Source organism: Salvelinus fontinalis, chromosome 27 (assembly GCF_029448725.1).
Source record: "Salvelinus fontinalis isolate EN_2023a chromosome 27, ASM2944872v1, whole genome shotgun sequence".
Lineage (NCBI taxonomy): Eukaryota > Metazoa > Chordata > Actinopteri > Salmoniformes > Salmonidae > Salvelinus > Salvelinus fontinalis.
In genome coordinates this window covers 1718537-1726202 of record NC_074691.1, presented here as the reverse complement: position 1 = coordinate 1726202, position 7666 = coordinate 1718537, and positions in this window count along the sequence as shown.

Below are 7666 nucleotides of genomic sequence, written 5' to 3'. Positions count from 1 at the left end.
TTAAGAAGCATACGGTAGTAGTGGATGCCGCGGGAGTGTTTTGTGAGACCGGCCTACAGAATTACATTATTAAAATCTATTTGGAGGCAGCTTCTCTGTCCTGAATAACAGATCTGGCGCCATCTCATGTCAGTAAATTATGATAATGCTAATTGAATTGCAAGCTCAGTGCTCTAAAGCTTACACAGCAGGCATTAATGCTCAAAACTGTTTTGTTTTCCAAATCCGTTTTGTGTGTGTTCAGACAGTTATTTGCTGACATGGCTACACTAGTTGTCATAGTAACGACAGGTGTGGGTGCAATGATGTATGCTGATTGGTTGTCGCGCTCTTCGTTCTATCACTTAGAAGTAATTTAGCAAGGTAAGGTGACAATGCCTGCATGGACGTTTCGCAGTTGCTTTGAATGTTCAAAATCATAGTTTAAGAACACATTTAAAGCCTTAAAGGATAAGATGATCCAACTTTTCAAAACAAGTCCCTTTTGGCTAGCAACAGCAGTCAACTAACTAAACTCAGCAAAAAAAGAAACGTCCTCTCACTGTCAACTGCGCTTATTTTCAGCAAACTTAACATGTGAAAATATTTGTTTGAACATAAGATTCAACCACTGAGACATAAACTGAACAAGTTCCACAGACACGTGACTAACAGAAATTGAATGTGTCCCTGAATGAAGGGACACATCTTCCACCAAGACACAATGGGATTGAGATCCGGGCTCTTCACTAGCCATGGCAGAACATTGACATTCCTGTCTTGCAGGATATCACGCACAGAATGAGAGGTATGACTGGTGGTGTTGTCATGCTGGAGGGTCATGTCAGGATGAGCCTGCAGGACGGGTACCACATGAGGGAGGAGGATGTCTTCCCTGTAACGCAAATCGATCCCGCTCAAATCGATCCCGCTCCAGTACAGGCCTTGGTGTAACGCTCATTCCGTCGATGATAAACGCGAATCCAACCACCACCCCTGGTGAGACAAAACCCTGGTGAGGACCTACCTTACAACAGGACTACAAGCCCTCAGTCCAGCCTCTCTCAGCCTATTGTGGACAATCTGAGCACTGATGGAGGGATTGTGCGTTCCTGGTGTAACTCGGGCAGTTGTTGTTGCCATCCTGTTACCTGTCCCTCAGGTGTGATGTTCAGATGTACCGATCCTGTGCAGGTGTTGTTACACATGGTCTGCCACTGCGAGGACGATCAGCTGTCTGTCCTGTCTCCCTGTAGCGCTGTCTTAGGCGTTTCACAGTACGGACATTGCACTTTTTTGCCCTGGCCACATCTGCAGTCCTCATGCCTCCTTGCAGCATGCCTAAAGCTCATTCACACAGATGAGGGACCCTGGGCATCTTTCTTTTGGTGTACTTCAGAGTCGGTATAAAGGCCTTTTTAGTGTCCTATGTTTTCATAACTTTGACCTTAATTGCCTACCGTTTGTAAGCTGTTAGTTCATTAATTGTTTATGGTTCATTGAACAAGCATGGAAAACAGTGTTTAAACCCTTTACAATGAAGATCTGTGAAGTTATTTGGATTTTTACGAATTATCTTTGAAAGACAAGGTCCTGAAAAAGGGACGTTTCTTTTTTTGCTGAGTTTAGCTAGGTAGCTGTTTAGCTTTTTAGCACATTTACCAATTTGTAAACAATTAACAAGATAGTTAGCTACCACATCCCTTCTGAAAAAAGATTATAGTCAGAGTGTAGTATAACTGCAGTATGCTGCAAATACTGTGTCCAAAATAACTTTTTTTTACTGCAGTAATTTGCAGTATAACTGCAGTTTGAGTTATTCTGTAAAATGGTATAGAATCAGCTTGATCCCCTCTGTCAAAGACGCCTGGACATTCTTTTTTGATATTTTCAGTGGTATTGTTAACATAAAGAAAATGAGAATTAAAAACGGGTTCAGCCCCTGGTTCGACTGTGATCTTACAGAGTTGCTCCACCTCAAGAATTGCATTTGGCAAAGGCTCGGCACACGCATAGTGCACAGGCTGAATGGCTCTCATTCAAGCAAATGAGAAAAAAGTGTACTCGGGCTATCCGGAAAGCCAAAGTTAGTTATTTTATTTTTTATATTTTACCCCATTTTCACCCCAATTTCATAGCATCCAATTGTTAGTAGTTACTATCTTGTCTCATTGCTATCAATCAATCAATCAATCAATTTTATTTTATATAGCCCTTCGTACATCAGCTAATATCTCGAAGTGCTGTACAGAAACCCAGCCTAAAACCCCAAACAGCTAGTAATGCAGGTGTGGAAGCACGGTGGCTAGGAAAAACTCCCTAGAAAGGCCAAAACCTAGGAAGAAACCTAGAGAGGAACCAGGCTATGAGGGGTGGCCAGTCCTCTTCTGGCTGTGCCGGGTGGAGATTATAACAGAACTATGCCAAGATGTTCAAAAATGTTCATAAGTGACAAGCATGGTCAAATAATAATCATGAATAATTTTCAGTTGGCTTTTCATAGCTGATCATTAAGAGTTGAAAAACAACAGGTCTGGGACAGGTGGCGGTTCCATAACCGCAGGGAGAACAGCTGAAACTGGAATAGCAGCAAGGCCAGGCGGACTGGGGACAGCAAAGAGTCACCACGGGCGGCAGTCCCAACGCATGGTCCTAGGGCCCAGGTCCTCCGAGAGAAAGAAAGAGAGAAGGAGAGAATTAGAGAGAGCCAAGATTTTCTAAATGTTCATAAATGACAAGCATGGTCAAATAATAATCAGGAATAAATCTCAGTTGGCTTTTCATAGCCGATCATTAAGAGTTGAAAACAGCAGGTCTGGGACAGGTAGGGGTTTCGTAACCGCAGGCAGAACAGTTGAAACTGGAATAGCAGCAAGGCCGGGCGGACTGGGGACAGCAAGGTGTCAGCATGCCCGGTAGTCCTGACGTATGGTCCTAGGGCTCAGGTTCTCAGAGAGAAAGAGAGAACGAGAGAATTAGAGAGAGCATACTTAAATTCACACAGGACACTGGATAAGACAGGAGAAGTACTCCAGGTATAACCAACTGAGCCTAGCCCCCCGACACATAAACTACTGCAGCATAAATACTGGAGGCTGAGACAGGAGCGGTCAGGAGACACTGTGGCCCCATCCGAAGAAACCCCCGGACAGGGCCAAACAGGAAGGATATAACCCCACCCACTCTGCCAAAGCACAGCCCCCACACCACTAGAGGGATATCCTCAACCACCAACTAACAATCCTGAGACAAGGCCGAGTATAGCCAACAAAGGTCTCCACCACAGCACAACCAAGGGGGGGCGCCAACCCAGACAGGAAGTTCACGTCAGTAACTCAACCCACTCAAGTGACGCACCCCTCCTAGGGACGGCATGAAAGAGCACCAGCAAGCCAGTGACTCAGCCCCAGTAACAGGGTTAGAGGCAGAGAATCCCAGTAGTGAGAGGGGAACCGGCCCGGCAGAGACAGCAAGGGCGGTTCGTTGCTCCAGAGCCTTTCCGTTCACCTTCACACTCCTGGGCCAGACTACACTCAATCATATGACCTACTGAAGAGATAAGTCTTCAGTAAAGACTTAAAGGTTGAGACCGAGTCTGCGTCTCTCACATGGGTAGGCAGACTGTTCCATAAAAATGGAGATCTATAGGAGAAAGCCCTGCCTCCCGCTGTTTGCTTAGAAATTTTAGGGACAATTAGGAGGCCTGCGTCTTGTGACCGTAGCGTACGTATTGGTATGTACGGCAGGACCAACTCGGAAAGATAGGTAGGAGCAAGCCCATGTAACGCTTTATAGGTTAACAGTAAAACCTTGAAATCAGCCCTTGCCTTAACAGGAAGCCAGTGTAGGGAAGCTAGCACTGGAGTAATATGATCAAATTTCTTGGTTCTAGTCAGGATTCTAGCAGCCGTATTTAGCACTAACTGAAGTTTATTTAGTGCTTTATCCGGGTAGCCGGAAAGTAGAGCATTGCAGTAGTCTAACCTAGAAGTAACAAATGCATGGATTAAGTTTTCTGCATCATTTTTGGACAGAAGATTTCTGATTTTTGCAATGTTACGTAGATGGAAAAAAGCTGTCCTTGAAACAGTCTTGATATGTTCGTCAAAAGAGAGATCAGGGTCAAGAGTAACGCCGAGGTCCTTCACAGTTTTATTTGAGACGACTTTACAACCATCAAGATGAATTGTCAGATTTAACAGAAGATCTCTTTGTTTCTTGGGACCTAGAACAAGCATCTCTGTTTTGTCCGAGTTTAAAAGTAGAAAGTTTTCAGCCATCCACTTCCTTATGTCTGAAACACAGGCTTCTAGCGAGGGCAATTTTGGGGCTTCACCATGTTTCATTGAAATGTACAGCTGTGTGTCATCCGCATAGCAGTGCTACAACTCCCGTACGGGCTCGGGAGAGACAAAGGTCGAAAGCCATGCGTCCTCCGAAACACAACCCAACCAAGCCGCACTGCTTCTTAACACACAACCCGGAAGCCAGCCGCACCAATGTGTCGGAGGAAACACCGTGCACCTGGCGACCTGGTTAGCGTGCACTGCGCCCAGCCCGCCACAGGAGTCGCTAGTGCGCAATGAGACAAGGATATCCCTACTGGCCAAACCCTCCCTAACCACGCTAGGCCAATTGTGCGTCGCCCCATGGACCTCCCGGTCGCGGCCAGCTGCGACAGAGCCTGGGCTCAAACCCAGAGTCTCTGGTGGCACAGCTAGCACTTCGATGCAGTGCCCTAAACCACTGGGCCACCCGGGAGGCCAAAGTTAGTTACTTTAATGGGCAGTTCTCTCTCTGTGGGTCAAACCCCAAGAAGTTCTGGAAAATGGTTAAAGACCTGGAGAATTAACCCTCCTCGTCACAGCTACCCATGTCCCTTAATGTTGATGATGTGGTTGTTACTGACAAAAAGCACATGGCTGAGCTCTTTAATCACCACTTCATTAAGTCAGGATTCCTCTTTGACTCAGCCATGCCTCCTTGCCCGTCCAACGTTTCCTCATCTCCCACCCCTTCTAATGTGACTATTCCCGATGCTCCTCCATTTTTCCCCCTTCCCCGCTACAAAGTTTCTCCCTAGAGGGAGTCACTGAGTCTGAGGTGCTAAAGGAGTTCCTGAAACCTGATGGTTTAGACCTTTTCTTCTTTCGCCAAGCCTATCTCCGACCTTTTTAACCTGTCTCTCTTTTCTGGGGAGGTTCCCATTGCTTGGAAGGCAGCCATGGCTCATCCTTTATTTAAAGGGAGAGATCAAGCTGATCCTAACTGTTATAGGCCTATTTTGCCTTGTTTATCAAAAGTGTTGGAAAAACTTGTCATTTATCAACTGACTAGCTTTCTTGATGTCTATAGTATTCTCTCTGGTATGCAATCTGGTTTCCGCTCAGGTTATGGTTGTATCACTGCAATCTTAAAGGTCCTCAATGATGTCACCATTGCCCTTGATTCTAAGCAATGTTGTGCTGCTATTTTTATTGACTTGGTCAAAGCTTTTGATACGGTAGACCATTCCATTCTTGTGGGCCAGCTATGCAGTATTGGGGTTTCTGAGGGGTCTTTGACCTGGTTTGCTAACTACCTCAAATAGTGCAGTGTAAAAAGTCAGAACATCTGCTGTCTCAGCCACTGCCTCTCACCAAGGGAGAACCCCAAGGCTCGATCTTAGGCCCACGCTTAGGCCCCACGCTCTTCTCAATTTACATAGCTCAGGCAGTAGGAAGCTTTCTCATCCTTTTATATGCAGATGATAGTCTTATACTCAACTGGCCCCTCCCCGGATTTTATGTTAACCTTTCTAGGACACACGCTCTGCTAGCGGAACCCCCCGACAACATTCCGCTGAAAAGGCAGCGCGGGAAATTCAAAAATATTTTTTGAAATATGTAACTTTCACACATTAACAAGTCCAAAACAGCAAATTAAAGATAAACATCTTGTTAACTTCTTATGGCTGCAGGGGCAGTATTGAGTAGCTTGGATGAAAGGTGCCCAGAGTAAACAGCCTGCTCCTCAGTCCCAGTTACTAATATATGCAAATTATTATTAGTATTGGATAGAAAACACTGACATTTCTAAAACTGTTTGAATTATGTCTGTGAATATAACATCTCATATGGCAGGCAAACTTCCAAACAGGAAGTGGAAATTCTGGGGCTGGTTGATTTTTTTTCTATTCACATCCCAGTAAGATATGGATTAGTTCGCACTTCCTACGCCTTCCACTATATGTCAACAGTCAGTAGAATGTGGAATGAAGCCTCTAGTGTGATGTGGGGCCCGATGGCAGCTATGTGAGTCAGTGGTCTGGCAGAATGCCAGTTCCTGGTCACGCGCGCTAGTCATATGGCCATGTCCATTACTCCGTAGACAAAAACAAATGCTCCGGTTGGAAAGTTATTGGATATATATATGATATCATGAAGATTGATTCTCTACTTAATTTGACCAGTTTATTCGACCTGGAATATAACTTAATGAAGTTTGTCCAAGTTCCCCTGGACCGACGCCAGCGTTTGGACATGTGAACTAAACGTGTTAGCAAAAGTAGCTAATTGGACATTATCAAACAAAACGATTTATTGTGGAACTAGGATTCCTGGCACTGCCTTCTGATCAAAGGGAATGTTTATGATGTAATTTCGTATTTGTGACTCCATGGCGGAGAAATGTTGTGTATTTCTGAGCGCAGTCTCAGATTATTGCATGGTGTGCTTTTTCCGTAAAGTTTAAAAGAAAATCTGACACAGCGGTTGCATTAAGAACAAGTGTATATTTAATTATGTAAAACATGTATCTTTCAAAAGTTGATGAGTAATTGTTATTTGACGTGGCTGTAATTACCCTGGATATTTTGGAGGCATTTCTGAACATGGCGCCCAATGTAAACCAAGATGTGGATTTAAATACGCACATTATCGAACAAAACATAAATGTATTGTGTAACATGTCCTATGAGTGTCATCTGATTAAGATTATCAAAGGTTAGTGATTCATTTGATTTCTACTTTTGTGACCATCTTTGGCTGGGAGAAATGGCTTTGTATTTCTTGGATTTGGTGGTGATCTAACAAATGTTGTTTGCTGTAAAACATTATTTTAAAAATCAGACACGATGTGTAGATTAACAAGATTACTTTAATATGCTGTATTGGACTTGTTAATGTGTGAAAGTTACATATTTCATAAAAATATTTTTGAATTTCGCGCGCTGCCTTTTCAGCGGAATGTTGTGGGTGTTCCGCTAGCGGGCTAGAAAGGTTAAATCTGATCCTGATGCGGAGTAGATTGCAACATATTCATGGCTCTGTACCTTCCGTAGTCCGGACTTGGCGATTGTGAAGAGACCTCTGGTGGCATGTCTTGTGGGGTATGCATGGGTGTCCGAGCTGTGCTCTATTAGTTAAATACATTCAGCTTGTCAACACTTTTTACAAAAAACAAGTAGTGATGAAGTCAAGCTCTTCCCATTTGATATTGACATGCATATCATTAAAGAAATGTCCATATTTGGATGGAAACCAAGCTAGTGAGAGGTATCAAGGAAAGTTGTAATTTGTTGAAAATTACCAACACTGCTGCGCTCCCTGGGGCCTGCATCCAACCACAGCCCTGCTGGCCTCACAAACCACCATCTGCTATAACATTGAGTCAGTTCTTCCTACTGGACATTGGAAAGCTTTTGTTT